Source organism: Trichechus manatus, unplaced genomic scaffold (genome assembly GCF_000243295.1).
Source record: "Trichechus manatus latirostris isolate Lorelei unplaced genomic scaffold, TriManLat1.0 scaffold00212, whole genome shotgun sequence".
Taxonomy (NCBI): Eukaryota; Metazoa; Chordata; class Mammalia; order Sirenia; family Trichechidae; genus Trichechus; species Trichechus manatus.
In genome coordinates this window covers 1,731,241-1,746,548 of record NW_004444148.1, presented here as the reverse complement: position 1 = coordinate 1,746,548, position 15,308 = coordinate 1,731,241, and positions in this window count along the sequence as shown.

Genomic DNA, 15,308 nt, shown 5'->3' with positions numbered 1-15,308 from the left:
TGTTAATGAGGGAGGATGGGTGGCAATTGTGTTAATAAGGCAGGACTCAATCTACAAGATTGGATTGTGTCCTGAGGCAATCTCTTGAGATATAAAAGAGAGACGTGAGCAGAGAGACAGGGAGACCTCATACCACCAAGAAAACAGTGCCAGGGGCAGAGCGTCTCCTTTGGACCCGGGGTCCCTGCGTGAAGAAGCTCCTAGTCTGGGGGAACATTGATGAGAAGGCTGACAGAGAGAGAAAGGCTTCCCCTGGAGCTGACGCCCTGAATTTGAACTTTCAGCCTACTTTACTGTGGGGAAATAAATTTCTCTTTGTTAAAGCCATCCACTTGTGGCATTTCTGTTGTAGCAGCACTAGATGACTAAGACAACTCCCAAATCATTTTAAGAAGCTAGCATTACACTGATACCAAAGCCAGGCAAAGACACCACTAAAAAAGAAAATTATAGACCAATATCCCTCATTAATATAGAGGCAGAAATTCTCAAATAAATTGTAGCCAATAGACTACAATAGCATATCAAAAAAATAATATATCATGACCAAGTGGGATTCATACTAGGTATGCAAGGATGGTTCCTCAATAGAAAATCAATTAACGTAATCCACCACATAAATAAAACAAAGGAAAAGAATCATATGATCATCTCAATCGATGCAGAAAAGGCATTTGATAAAGTCCAACCCCCATTCCTGATTAAAAAAACTCTCAGTAAAATAGAAGGGAAATTCTTCAACATAATTAAGGGCATTTATACAAAACCAGAACACGTAATTATGCTCATGCGGAATCTGTACATAGACCAAGAGGCAGTCATTCCAACAGAACAAGGAGGTACTGCATGGTTTAAAATCAAGAAAGGTGTGTGTCAGGGTTGTATCCTTTCACCATACTTATTCAATCTGTATGCTGAGCGAATAATCAAAGCATCTGGACTATATGAAGAAGAATGGGGCATCAGGATTGGAGGAAGACTCATTAAAAGCCTGAGATATGCAATGACACAACCTTGCTTGCTGAAAGTGAAGAGGGCTTGAAGCACTTACTGATGAAGATCTAAAACCGTAGCTTTCAGTATGGATTACAACTCAACATAAAGAAAACAAAAATCCTCACAACCGGACCAATAAGCAACATCATGATAAAGAAGAAAATATTGACGTTGTCAAGGGTTTCATTTTACTTGGATCCACAATCAACACCCATGGAAGCAGCAGTCAAGAAATCAAACAACATATTTCACTGGGCAAATCTGCTGCAAAAGACCTCTTTAAAGCATTAAAAAGCAAAGATGTCACTTTGAGGACTATAGTACGCCTGACCCAGGCCATGGTATTTTCAGTTGCCTCATATGGATGTGAAAGCTGGACAATGAATAAAGAATACCTAAAAAGAATTGATGCAATTGAATTATGGTGTTGGTGAAGAATATTGAATATACCAGGGTCTGTCAGAAGAATGAACAAGTTTGTCTTGGAAGAAGTATAGCCAGAATTCTCCTTAAAATTGAGAATATTGAGACTTCATCTCACATACTTTGGACAAGTTATCAGGAGGGACCAGCCCTGGAAAAGGACATCATGCTTGGTAAGGTAGTGGGTCAGTGAAAAAGAGGAAAACCCTTGACAAGATGGGCTCAAACATAGCAAAGATTGTGAGGATGATGCAAGAAATGGCAGTATTTTGTTCTGTTGTACGTAGGGTTGCTATGATTGAAAATTGACTCAGTGGCACCTAACAACAACAACAATAATATAAAATTGACAGCCAACATTATCCTCAACGGAGGGAAACTGAAAGCATTCCCCCTTGAAAATGGGAACCAGACGAAGATGTCTTTTATCAGCACTCTTATTCAATATTGTACTGGAAGTCCTAGATACAGCAATAAAACAAGAAAGGGCATACAAATTGGTAAAGAAGAAGTAAAACCATCTCTATTCACAGATGACATGATCATATACATAAAAAATCCCAGAGATTTCACAAGAAAACTACTGGGTTTAGCAAAGTGGCAGGGTACAAGATCAACATACAAAAATCAGTCAGATTCTTCTACACTAACAGAGAGAATTCTGAAAAGGAAATCAGGAAAACAACACCATTTTCAATAGCCCCCTAAAATACTTAGGAATAAATCTAACTAGGGAAATAAAAGACATACAAAGCAAACTCCAAAACACTACTGCAGGAAACCAAAAGAGACCTACATAAATGGAAAAACATGCTATGCTCATAGATAGGAAGACTTAACATTGTGAAAATGTCAATACTACCCAAAGTAACCTTCAAATATAATGCAACCTTGATTCAAATTCCAGCAACATTCTTTAAGGAGGCGACAAAACTAATCACCAATTTCATATGGAAACGAAAGAGAACTCGGATAAGGAAAACATTATTTAAGAAGAATCAAGATCTCACACTCCCCTATCTCAGAACCTACTATACAGCCACATTAGTCAAAATGGCCTGGTACTGGTACAACAACAGACATGTAGACGAATGGAACAGAGCTAAGAACCCAGAAGTAAATCCATCCATCTATAGACAGTTGGTCTTCAACAAAGTGTTGAAATCCATTTAAAGGGGAAGAGAAAGTCTCTTTAACAAATGGTGCTGCAAAACTGCATATCCATTTTCAGAAAAATGAAACAAGCTCTATACCTCACACTATACACAAAAACTAACTCAAAATGGAACAAAGAACTAAATGTACAACCTTAAACTATAAAGATCATGGAAGAAAAAATAGGGACAATGCTAGGGGCCCTAATATATGGGATAACAAGAATACCAAACATAAATAAAAATGCACAAATAGCAGAAGATAAACTAGATAACTGGAACTCCTAAATATTAAACACTTGATACTCATCAAAAAATTTCACCAAAAGAGTAAAAAGAGAAGATACAGAATGGGAAAAAATTTTTGGCTACAATGCATCCGACAAGGGGTCAATCTCTAAAATTTATAGAAAACTTCAGCACCTCAATAACAAAAAGACAAAGGATCCAATCAAAAAATGGCAAAAGATATGAACAGACACTTCACCAAAGAGACATGCAGGTGGCTAACAAACACATGAGGAGATACTCGCCATCATTAGTCATTGTTGTTGTTGTAAGGTGTCACCAAGTCAGTTCTGACTGATAGCAACCCTGTGTACAACAGAACGAAACACTGCCAGGTCCTGTGACATTCTCATAATTGTTGTCATGCTTAAGCCCATTGTTGCAGCCACTGTGTCAATCCATCTCGTTGAGGGTTTTCCTCACTTTCACTGACCTTGTACTTTACCAAGCATAATGTCCTTCTCCAAGGAATGGTACCTCCTGCTAACATGTCCAAAGTATGTGAGACTAAGTCTCACCATCCTTGCCTCTAAGGAGCATTCTAGCTGTAAATTTAGAGATGGCCTCTAAATTCAGCTGGAATATCCTCAAGGTTATACTTTGCTCTCTTGGACTTGTTCTAATTTTCTTCAGCTTCAACTTGAACTTGCATATGAGCAATCAATGTTCTGTTCTGCAGCCTTATTCTGACTGATGATATTGAGCTTTTCCATCATCTCATTCCGCAGATGTAGTTGATCGGATTCCTGTATATTCCATCCAGTGAGGTCCACATGTATAGTCTCAGTTTATGTTGTTGAAAAAAGATATTTTCAACAAAGAAGTTGTTGGTCTTGCAAAATTCTATCATGAGATCTCCGGCATCGTTTCTATCACCAAGGCCATATTTGCCAACTTCTGATCCTTCTTTGTTTCCAACTTTTGCATTTCAATCACCAGTAATTATCAATGCATCTTTATTGCATGTTTGATCAATTTCAGACTGCAGAAGTTGTTAAAAATCTTTAATTTCTTCATCTTTGTCCTTAGTGGTTGGTACATAAATTTGAATAATAGTCATCTTAACGGGTCTTTGTTGTAGGCATATGGATATTATCCTATCACTGACAGCATTGTACTTCAGAATGGATCTTCAAATGTTCTTTTTGATGATGAATGCAATGCCATTCTTCTTCTATTTGTCATTCCCAGCATAGCAGACCAAATGATTTCCTGATTCAAAATGGCCAATACCCGTCCGTTTCAGCTCACTAATGCCTAGGCTATTGATCTTCATGCAATAAAATGCTAAGATCTGTCTATATGTATATTCAGTTCTACTCTGTAACACACGAGGTCACCATGAGTCGGAATTGACTTAATGGCAATAGGTTTGGTATGTGTTTATTTGTTTATATATGCATGTATAGTGTCCTTGGGTAGTGCAAATGGTTTTTGCTCATCTACTAACCAAAAGGTTGGGGGTTCAAATCCACTCAGCAGCACCACAGAGGAAAGGCCTGGCAATCTACTTGTTTAAGATTACAGCTGCTGAAAACCCTATGAAGTGTAGTTCTACTCTGACACACATGGGGTTGCCATGAATCAGAAACAACTCAATGCAAATGGGTTTGGTCTTTTGGTTTATATATACACATATCTATCTTTCTATCTACCTATCTATCTATCTGTGTATCATATATTCTGATATGTATTTCCTCACCAAAGAATTGTAGATAATCATAAGTAGTACAGCCAAGAGAACAATCTGTGTCCTTATCTGATGTAGACCCCATTCCCTGTGTCCCATGATGAATCCTTGTCTTGTGGTGTCCATCAGTCTGTATTATGGTGTCCATTTCTTGTTGAGGGCCTTTGAATTAACCCTGAGAAATGTTTTAGTTTTTGCCTATTCACATGATCAGAGTAGGGTGTTTGAGTATTAGATGTTTTCCAGTTAATTTCTACAGATGCACTCTTGCTCGTTTTCCCATTATCAAAAATGGCTAAATGATACTGAACTTTCCATGTCTCTCACTAATTTGATATATATATATATATGCCTTTCTGGTCTCTAACACAGCTCTCAACTGGTAGCAGTTTGGCATTTGCATCCAGGGGGCACTGGGAAATGTGGGGGGGTGGTATATTTGGTATTTGTGGTGACGGTAGGGGGCCATTATTCAAATTTGATGGGCAGAGGTCAGGGATGCTAAACATCTGTAATGTGTGAAATGACAGTCCCACATAAGGAAGAATTGATCTGATCAAAATTCTAATAGCATCTTTTAAGAAACATTCTAACTTCTTGCTGTAAGCAGTATTCTGTGGACATCTGTGATGATTCAGGGTAGAGAAAGGAATGAGGTAGGTTACATGCCCTTATATAGCTCTGGATCTTACTGTTTAACTACTACTTGAGTAGTATCATAGGCTTTGTTAGCATACCAGCCTCATTTTTGCCAAAAGACATCAAATGCATTTCTGCCATGTCCATGATATTTTTAGCTGTTGACCTCTGGACTTCTCAGATCTAAAGAATTCACTGCTAACAAAAATCTATTAACTACTTCAGGTCATTAAGTTACCATGCATTGCTATCACAATGCACTTAATAGCATGCTTAGATTATGCAGTAAAAGAGGGTAGCCCACTCTGACAGCCACTGAAACCATCAAAGTGGGGAGCCATCCTTCCTAATACTAATAGAATTCCAGTTAAAATAAGTTATATTTATGCTCAAGAGAAATACAACCCCCCTAATTTATGTAATAGAGGATTAGTATTTTTTCAGGAAACCCACAGGAGTAACTAAAAATTCATATGAGAGTTGTGAGGAAATTAACTAAATGTTCAAATTTGGATTGAACCAATTTAGTTGAAGTACCACTAAGACTATAATCCAGGGGTTAGTATTTTTAAACTTGCTTCCCAGATGATGATGTAGATGGTCCAAGAACCAACATTTGGAAACCACGATTTAAGGTGGTGCTTTCTACCCATTCCAGTTGTCAAGCTCTTTGTGACTGGACGACTGGCACTTCACATTTGCATACAGAAAGGGTATAATGCCCTGTATAAATATGGCATTTGTAAAATATGGAGGAGTTACTTCTAGTACGTCTAATACTAGAGTTACTTCTAGTACTTCTCACATACTTTGGCCATGTTATCAGGAGGGACCAGTCCCTGGAGAAGGACATCATGCTTGGTAAAGTGGAGGGTCAGCGAAAAAGAGGAAGATCCTCAATGAGATGAATTGACACAGTGGCTACGACAATGGGCTCAAGCATAACAACAATTATGAGGATGGTACAGGACTGGACAGTGTTTCATTCTGTTGTACATAGGGTGGCTATGAGTCAGGACTGACTCGATGGCACTTAACAATAATAACAACACTTCTAGAACGTGATCTGTTTCTATTTTGAGTGAGTGCACAGAGGTGGCAGTGGTGCGCCTCATGGTGATATTGGTAGCCAAAGGAGAGGGTTGTTGACGTCTATTCTATTAGAGACTAGAAACATCTAGTTGGTATCTTTTATATATCACATTTGAATTAATAGAAACAAGGCTGTGATTTTTTGGCCATTTAAATTAGAAAGTACTTTAACAATTTATTGTAGAACCACAAGATTTGGAAGTTAAAAGAGACCTAGTGATAATTGAAACTCATGTCTTCATTTAAATCTAATAAAACAGATGCCACAAGGCATTAAATATTATGCATAAGCTGTATGTCTATTTTAGAAGAAAAACTGGTTTCCCAACTTCCCGATTTTCACTATACCACAAAGGCATTCATCTTCAATTTATTTCTAATTTCTGTAGTGCTATTCAGTATGATCTACAGGCCAACATGGAAAATAACATAGACATTTTGTTCTGTTCTCCCACCCTAACCTCAACCCTGAAATTTCAACCCTGAAATTCTACTTTTGACAGCTTAGTTGAAACATTATCCATTTTGGTCTCCCTGGCTCTAGTCTGTTCCATTTTTAATAAGTCCTCCATGCTGCTAATAGAATAATTTTTCCTCAAGCGCAATTCTGATCATGTCACTGTCCTATTCAACCCATCCAAATGGCTCCTTATACTTACAGAATAATAAGGAAATAGTCTGAAATTTGAGCCTGTTTTGATCATCTATTACTAACAAATCACCCCAAACTTCAGTGGCTTAAAACAACAATAACCATTTATTATCTTTCATTAGTCTGTAGACTCAGGTGAGCAGTTCTTCTGGTCCAAACTGTGTTGCCTAGTAATGTAGTCATGTGGATGTTCAGCTGGGTTGGATTGCCCAAGATTGTTCACTTACATGGTTAGCAGTTAGCTCTGGTTGTTGGCTGATTATTCATTTGGGGTTATAGAATTGAATGCTTTTGATCCTCTTCATATGGCCCCTCCATGTGGCTTGAGCATCTCACAGCATGACAGCTGGGTTTCAAAAAAGAGCATTCCAAGGTGGGATCTGCTGATCTTGTAAGACCCAGAGTTACTGTTATATTCTATCCCCTCTTCCACATTTTATTGGTCAGACAAGTCAGAGGTCCATTCAAGTTTCAAGGGGAGTAGATGTAGACTCTGCTTTCTGATGGGAGGAGTGGCAAAGGATTGCCATGAACGGGCTCAAAATTACTATTCTAGCTTTATCTCTTGCTATTTTCCTACCTATTTTTCCTCCAGGGAAATTTAACTTCTTTTGGTTCCTAACACACATGTCTGGGATTTCTATCCTTCATACATTTGTTCCTGAGAACACAGTTCTGCATCTCAATGTACAAATTTTTACTTTGTGTTTGAATATCAGTTCGTCTAACTCCTTCTCTGAGGTCTACAAAGACCTTTTTTTTTTTTCCCTTCTGTTTTCCAATTGTACTCTAATAATGTGTTTAAATTTTCCCTTTGACTTTGGTTATTTGCCTCCTTTCAGGTTGCGTTCTCTTTTAGGGTAGAGAGTGTTTTCTTCATCCAGTCAAGCATTTCAAATATATAATGCAATAATTATTCGATAAATAAATGGATGGTTATACATATTCGCACCTGTATAGAATGTCAAACAATTATTTTGAGAATATAAACTTTAGTACCGAATTTCATCAAATTGAAAATACTACTTATTGTAAGACACATTTATTTTGTATACGGTTTGGAAAGAGTCATTTAAGCTATAACATGCCATTGGTTGTAAGATATATATCCCAATTACAGATAAGTTAAAATGGGAAAGAGTTTATCTTATTTCCAGCTCCAGAACAAGATGAAGTAGACTCACTTTTCTCTACTCATCTCTAAACACAACTAAATACCCTAGAAATAATTCAGACAAGGGTAAAAGGACTCTGAAAGCTAGAAAGAAAAGGGAAGGCACTGACTAGAGTCTCAGGACTTAAGGAACAACAACACAATGATTTCCCTGGGTTTTCTTTTTATCTTCCATATATTCTGCACTGGCTGCTCCAGAGAGGCCTGAAACATAGAACTAACAACAGGCATTGAAAAAAAAAAAAAAAAAAAAAAGGAAGAGAGAGAGAAAGAAAAGAAAAGCCTGCTTTTTCTGGTCAAAGGATGAGAAAAGAGGAAGCACAACAGAGAACTAGTGAGAAATCCCAGTCCCTGCACCACAACTGGGGCACTGGCAGGTTGTCCAATCACTTTCCCTGACAACAGAAAAGCCACAGGCTGACTCAACCCACACTCCACAAGTAGGGCGCTGGCAGCCAAGCTGTCCATAGTAGCAGCGCTGCCCAGGCAGGCCAACCCAAACCATCCATAGAATCCGCATAAGCAGACACTGCTGTCTCCTTGCTCTCTACCCAGTGGCATAAAAAGACCCAATCTCAATGGCTTTTACCCTCTTCCATCCTGCTTACCCCCTCCCATGGCAGAAGGTGGTCCAGCAACACTAGGCAGCTCAGGGTGGCACTAACAGGAATTGAGAGGGAGCCCAAGCATGGTCAGAAGAATAAAACACACCCGAATAGCATTGCAAGGGCTCTGAAAACTAAACTGTCTTTGGAACCAGCAGCCCCAAAAGTAGGCCAGAACCTACATGCTAAAGTTAAACAGGGCAACAGCCTACTAAAATAGGACATTCAAATAGGATCAAGAGTCTCCTTACATAATAACAAAAATGTCCAGGATATAATTAAAAATCACTCATCATACCAGGGACGAACAAACAACAATTTGTATGAGAAAAAAAAAAAAATCAACTAATGGCCAATACCAAACCCAAACCTGTTGCCATTGTGTTGATTCTGACTCATAGAAACCCTATAGGACAGAGTAGAACTGCCTGACAGGGTTTTCAAGGAGTGACTGGTGGATTTGAACTGCTGACCTTTTGGTTAGGAGCCACAGCTTCCTAAGCACTACACCACCAGGGCAGATGTTGGAATTATCTGACAAGGATTTAAAAGCAGCCATCATACAAATGTTTCAACAAATCACAACTATAGGTGGAGACTTAAACACACTACTCTCAGTGATTGATAGAACTGCTACACAGAAAGTCAGTGTCTTAGGCTGAGTTCTCTAGAAAAGCAAAACCAGTAAAGCATATAAATATATATATAGAGAGATTTATATCAAGGAAATGACTCATGCAGTTGTAGAGGCTGGAATGTCCCAAGTCCATGGGTCAGGATAGAGGTTTCTCCTGATTCACATAGCTGCAGGAGCTGCTGAACCCAAGATCAGCAGGTCAGACAGCAGGGATCTTGCTCACAGGCTGCAGAGATCAATGAATCCCAAGATCAGCAGGTAAGCTGCTAGCTCAAGTCCCAGGAGCCGGAGGTCAGATGAACAGGAGCCAGCTGCATGATCCAGTGCAAGCAAAATCCCATAAGCCTTGCCAGAAAGTCCACTTAAATTGCATGCAGGCCACACCCCCAGAAAACTCCCTTTCAACTGATTGGCTACTCATAGCAGATTCCATCATGGAGCTGATCACATTATGTCAAATGTCATAATGGAAGTGATCACATCATTATGCACTGCCAAACTACATTGTAACTGACAAATCACTGAGAATCATGGCCCAGCCAAGCTGACACACAACTTTAATGACCATAGTCAGCAAAGACATAGAGGAACTGAATACCACCATTAGCCAATAGGATGTAATTGACGTTTATAAAACCCTCCACCCAACAACAGAAAAATATACATCCTTTTTGATTGCCCATGGAATATTCACGAAGAGAGATCATATCCTGTGTCACAAAATAAACCTTAACAAATTTAAAAGAATTGAAATCACACAGAGCATACTGTCTGATCATAATGGACTAAAGCTAGAAATCAATAATACACAAGAGGAAAATCTACAAACAATTGTTACCAAACAACCCACATCTAAATAATCCACGAATCAAAGAAGAAATTCAAAGGAAAATGGAAAATACATGTCACAGAATGAAAATGAAAACACAGTATATCAAAATTTGTGGGATTCAGCTAAAATAGTGTTCAAGAAGTGCTAGAAAGAAGACACAAATCACCAATATCAGGAATGAAACAGCTATCACAACAGATCCTACAGCTATTAAAAAGCTAATAAGAGAATACTACAAATAGCTTTACACTCATAAATACAACAACTTAAAAGAAATGAATCAATTCCTCAAAAATCACAAACCATCAAAGCTCAGCCAAGATAAAATAGATGACTTAAATGGTCCTATACCACTAGAAACAAAATGAATTAAAAAAATTAAAATCTCAAAATCCCCTGAATTTCACTGGAAAAATTTACCAAACGTTTAACAAATAATTAACACCAATTTCACAAATCTCTTCCAGAAAATAGGAAAGGAAACTTATTTAATGAGGCCAGTGTTACTCTGGTACCAAAACAAGACAAAGAAATCACAAAAAAAATTTCTGAACAATATCACTCATGAGTTTAAATGAAAAATGCTCACCAAAACACTTACAAATTTAATGTATAGATGTATAGCATTATATATAAGAAAGTATACAAAGAATCATATGCCACAACCAAGTGGAATTCATTCCAGTTATGAAAGGCTAGTTCTATATTTGAAAATTAACCAGTGTAATCCATCATAGCAACAGGTAAAGAAGAAAAATTATATGATAACATCAGTTGACACAGCAAAAACATTTGAAAAATCAAATACTCATTCATGGTAAAAACTCTCAGCACATGAGAAGAGAAGACAACTTCCTCAACCTCATAAAGAACATCTACAAAAAAACTACACCTGAAATCATAATTAATGGTGAAGGACTGAGTGTTTTCCCCTCAAGATAGTGAACAAGGTAAAGATGTCCACTCTCATTATTCTTTTTCAACATTGTTCTTGAACTTCTATCCACTGCAATAAAGCAAGAAAAAGAAATAAAAGGCATACAAATTGAAAAGGAAGAAATAAAATTGAATATATATGCAGACACGATTATCTACATAGAAAATCCTAGGGAATCTACACAACAAACACTGGTAACAGGATAGAAGATCAACACAAAAAAATCAATTATATTTCTGTATATACTTAGAATAAAGAAGTGGAAATTGGAATCAAGATGCAATACCTTTTACAATTTCTCCAAATAAAATAAAAAACTTAGGTATCTATCTAACTAAACATGTATAGGATAGGATCTGTATGATAAAAATTACAAAATGTTGATGAAAGAAATCAAAGAAGATTTAAGTACTTGGAGAGACAAACCCTGTTCATTGATTGGATAATATTTAATAAAGACGTTCACTAATTCTAAATTGATATATAGGTTTAATGGAATCTATCAAAATATCAGCAAGATTTTTTGTAAATATAGACACGCTTATCTAAAGTCTATATAGAAAAGAAAAACCTCTAGAATACCAAAACAATTTTGAAAAGAAGATAATGCAGGAGAATCAGTCTTCCCAATGGTAAGTCTTACTATACACTTCCAGTAAGCAAGGCAGTGTGGTACTGGTGGAACAAACAACATATAGATCAATTGAACTAATAGATAACCCAGAAATAGATCCATAAAAATATACCCAATTAATTTTTGACAAAGGAACAAAAGCTACAGCAGTTGAATATCCATAGGTAAAAAAATGAGTCTTGATCTAAACCTCAGGCCTCATACAAAAATTAACTCAAAATGTAAAATATAAAACTATGAAATTTTTAGAAGAATATGAGAAAATCTTCATGATACAGAACTAAGCAAAGAATTCTTAGATTTGACACCTAAAGCAAAATACATAAAAGGAAAATTGATAAATTGGACCCCACCAAAATGAAAGTATTTTGCTCTGCAAAAGACCCTGTAAAGAGAATGAAAAGACAAATTGCAGGTTGGGAGAAAATATTTGCAAGTCACATACTCGACAAAGGACTACTAACTGGAATATGTGAAGAATTCTCAAAACTGAACCTTAAAAAAGCAAACAATAGTTAGAAAGTGGACAAAAGATATTAACTGACATTTCACCAGAGAGGATATACACATGACAAATAAGCATATGAAAAGATATTCAACATCATTAGCCTTTGTTATTGTTGCTAGGTGCCGTGAGTCAGTTCTGACTCATAGTGATCCTATGTACAACAGAACGAAACACTGCCTTGTCCTGCGCCATCCTCACAATTGTTGCATATCTGAGCCCATTGTTGCAGCCACTGTGTCAATCCATCTCATTGAGGGTCTTCCTCTTTTTCACCGACCCTCCACTTTACCAAACATGATGTACTTCTCCAGGGACTTATCCCTACTAATAACATGTCCAAAGTACATAAGAATTCTCACCATTCTCACTTTTAAGGAGCATTCTGGCTGTACTTCTTTCAAGACAGATTTATTTGTTCTTCTGGCTGTCCATGGTGTATTCAATATTCATAAGGTTTCCTCAAGTCTGACAAGTTTTTGTTTTTATTTTTTACCAAGTTACTATCTTTAGCTTAGTTGATTACCCAAATGCACTTTTCTAAATGACTTTTGCTCTTTATTCATTTCTGTGCACCTTTTAACATGAGTAGGGAGAAAGAGTGTGAACACATTATCCATTTTAAAAGGACTAATTTAAATGTGGGTTTAAATGTACAATATAAATTGAAGTTAACCATGAGTGTCAATCTAAGTATATTTTGTGCCTTGACAAATTAAATGCTGAGAATACAATATGTAACACAGCATCAGGATTGGAGGAAGACTCATTAACAACCTGCTATAACAGATGATGCAACTTGCTTACAAAAAGTGAAGATGAAGCACTCACTGAGGAAGATCAAAGGCCACAGCCTTCAGTATGGATTATACCTCAACATAAAGAAAACGAAAATCCTTACAACTGGATCAATAAACAACCTTATGGTAAATGGTAAAGAAACTTGTCAAGGATTTCATTCTTCTTGAATCAACAATCAATGCTCATGGAAACAGCAGTCAAGAAATCAAACAACATATTGCGTTGGGCAAATCTGCTGTAAAGTGCACCTATAAATTGCAAAAAGCAAAGATGTCACTTTGAGGACTAAGGTGCACCTGATCCAAGCCATAGTGTTTTCAGTCACCTCATACGCATGCAAAAGCTGGACAGTGAATAAGGAAGACCTAAGAAGAACAGGCGCAACTGAATTATGGTGCTGGTGAAGAATATTGAATATACCATGGACTCCCAGAAGAAAGAACAAATCTGTCTTGGAGAAAGCAAAGCCAGAATTCTCCTTAGAAGTAAGGATGGTGAGACTTTATTACTCTTACTTTGGACATGTCGTCAGAAGGGACCAATTCCTGAAGAAGGACATCATGCTTGGTAAGGTAGAGGTTAAGTGAAGAAGAAGAAGATCCTCAAGTAGATGGACTGACACAGTGGCTGCAACAATGGGCTCAAACATAGCAATGATTGTGAGGATGGCACAGGACCAGTCAATGTTTTCTTCTGCTGTACGTAAGGTTGCTATGAGTGGACCTGACTTGATGGCAACTAACAACAACAACATACTTATATTGGAATTAAGGTCTCTGGGTGGTGGCAGAGGAAGTCTGGTGGCACAGTGGTTAAAGAGCTCAGCTGCTAACCAAAAGGTCGACGGCTTGATTCCACCAGCCACTCTGAGGGAGAAAGATGTAGCAGCAGTCTTCTTCTGTAGTGACTTACAGCCTTGGAAACTTGATGGGGCAATTCTACTCTGTCCTGTTGGATCACTATGAGTCCAAATTGACTTGACAGCAATGGGTTTGGTTTTTTGGATTGGGTGGTGGTAATGTTTTGAGCTTGACTACTAAACTTAGTGATCTGAACCCAGTGGCACCAAAGATGAAAGGCCTGGCAATCAGCTTTAGTAAAGATTACAGCTAAGAAAACCCTATGGAGCAGTTCTACTCTGTAACACATGAGGTCACCCTAAGTCAGTATAAACTCGAAGGCAATGGGCAAGAGCTACTCTCTTCTCTAGGTTGTGACTCTCAGGCTCCCAACCTCTAACTTTCTCTTCAAATCCTGTTGCTCAAATCTCCAGTCTCTACTACTGCGTAACTTAAAAATAACTAACGTTCATTTAATGGTAACTATTAATACAGCAGGGAGACCTGATGGTGCAGTGGTCAAAATGCTTAGCTGCTAACCAAAAGGTGCGGGAGAAAGTCTGCTTCCATAAAGATTTACAGTCTTGGAAACCCTAGGGAGCAGTTCTACCCTGCCCTATATGGTCACTATGAGTCAGAATTGACTTGACAGCAGTGGGTTTGGCTTTCAGTTTGGTTTGGTATTAATACAGCCTAAGGCCTCTAATCAATCTGTGTAAAAATGTCTTGGCTCTCAATAAAAAATATGTGACCTGTTGTGAACTGGAAAGTTTTCCTTTTATTATAACTAATGCCAATCAGGTCTGAAAGTAAATACTAAAGGGTGGTTTGTTTATTCCACAAGGTGTTTTTTAAACTGGTTAAAGACAGAAAAAATTTATGTAAGTGAGATGGAGAGCAGGAGTCTACCAGTGAGTGAGCTGAAGTTGGGCAGTCTTTCTGCTGGGCAAACCTGCTTGGGGGTGTTCAGTGTTTAAAGATGGTCTGGTGTGCTTTATATATCAAGGATATCTCTTGTGAGAAGATAGAGATGATCCCAAGAAGAATTGTTAGAGGAGATTACCCTAAAATATGGCTGGTAGAAGGTTCTAAAAAAGAAGCTCCTTTGGCAGAATGGCAGTCAGTTTTAGCATCAGTTATTTTGCTGATGTTGGTCAGTGTTATGGATTGAACAGTGTCCCCCCAAAATATGGGTCAACTTGGCTAGGCCATGATTCCCAGTATTGTGTGGTTGTCTACCATTCTGTGATCTGATGTGATTTTCCTATGTGTTGTAAATCCTACCGGTATGACGTTAATGAGTCAGGATTAGAGGCAGCTATATTAATGAGGCAGGACTCAATCTACAAGATTAGGATGTATCTTGAGTCAATCTCTTTTGAGATACAGAAGACAGAACTGAGAAGAGAG